This window comes from Hordeum vulgare, chromosome 4H (assembly GCF_904849725.1).
Source record: "Hordeum vulgare subsp. vulgare chromosome 4H, MorexV3_pseudomolecules_assembly, whole genome shotgun sequence".
Classification (NCBI taxonomy): Eukaryota; Viridiplantae; Streptophyta; class Magnoliopsida; order Poales; family Poaceae; genus Hordeum; species Hordeum vulgare.
Genome location: NC_058521.1, coordinates 228756328 through 228757781, shown reverse-complemented (window position 1 = coordinate 228757781; position 1454 = coordinate 228756328).

The following is a 1454-nucleotide window of genomic DNA, read 5'->3' as shown; positions in this document are numbered from 1 at the left end:
GTCGAGCGACACGAAGATGAAGCCGATGGGGCAGGAGATAGGTCCAATGACGGAGAAGGTGATAGCTCCACTGATGGAGAAGCCGGTGAAGAGGAGAAGTCCGGCGAGGTATACATATGAAGTTCGACAATCACTTGTAATATGTGAAAAATATTGGAGATAGCTCTATATTGTATACATATACATTCATTTGACAAATGTTTCTCCCTCTTAGGCCTCCACATCGAGCAAAACTACGAAACGAGGCCCGACTAGAAAGTTGGATGCACGGACGCATTACACATTTGAGGTGATATTTCCTACGGGCGAACCCAAGCTTCCTAAGAATGCTGCTGCCACATTCAAGAAGCAATGCGGAGTTCTCGTTAGGGATCACGTCCCGATCAGCGTTCAGGAGTGGAACAAGCGCAAAGGGGCAGCCGATAGTGACTATGTCGCCGAAAGGTACAAAGATAATCTTTGGAATGATCTCATGTCACATTTCAACCTGCCAGAATGTGAGAATGAAGACGCCGCAGACAAACTGAGGGCCAAAGTCAAGCAGTGGACTCTGAAGAAGATGGCCGAACTGTTCCATAGCTGGAAGAAGAAGCTATGGAAAAACTATCTGAAGACACAGAAAGTGCCAGTATTCGAGGGGTATCTAGCCAAGCAGGCGAATCACTGGAAGGCATTTCAAGAGTACAAGGAGTCAGAAGATGCCCAGGCATTATCAGAAAAGAACAAGATAAATGCCGACAAGAAGATATATCACCACAAGCTGGGGCCAGGGGGCTATGAGACTGTCATCCCAAAGTGGGATAAGAAAGAGCAAGATCTGATAGATAAAGGCGTCGTACCTGAACCACTCCGTGATGAATGAGAATTGAGAGCAAGAAATTGGCTCCTTGCGCATGATGGGTCGTACGACGAAACAACAGGGGACCTCATCTGCAATGACAATCTTAGGATACCCAGGGAGAATTGGAAAAGGATAGTGAAAGAAATTAAGGAGGGAAGAAGAAAGTTCACTGCAGATAGAGAGAAAGATTTCCTCACACTGGTCCTCGGCAATGACGAACATGGAGGACGAACGCGAGGCTTCGGTCCTTCTTACCCGTGGTGGCTTGGGTTTGCCAGAGACCAAGACACTTACAGAAGCCGAGAGAGAGCAAAGAAGCGGCAGCAGGATGAGGAGAATGACAAGTTCAACCAGTTGCTTGCCAGGATTAACGAGCAACAGAAGCAGATTGATGAGCTTAGAGGAGTACCGCGCCAGGAAGATCCTGCACTCGATATTACCGGCGCCCCATCTAAGCGGAAAAACAGCGTCGCTGAATCTGAGGCCCCGCCCGACGATGCACGAAGAATGATAGAGGGCGGTCCCGGCTACCCCGTGGATGGAATCAAGGATTCAACATCATGTGAACTCCATCATAAATTCAAGAACATATCCATGAAGGTGGCCGTCGGAC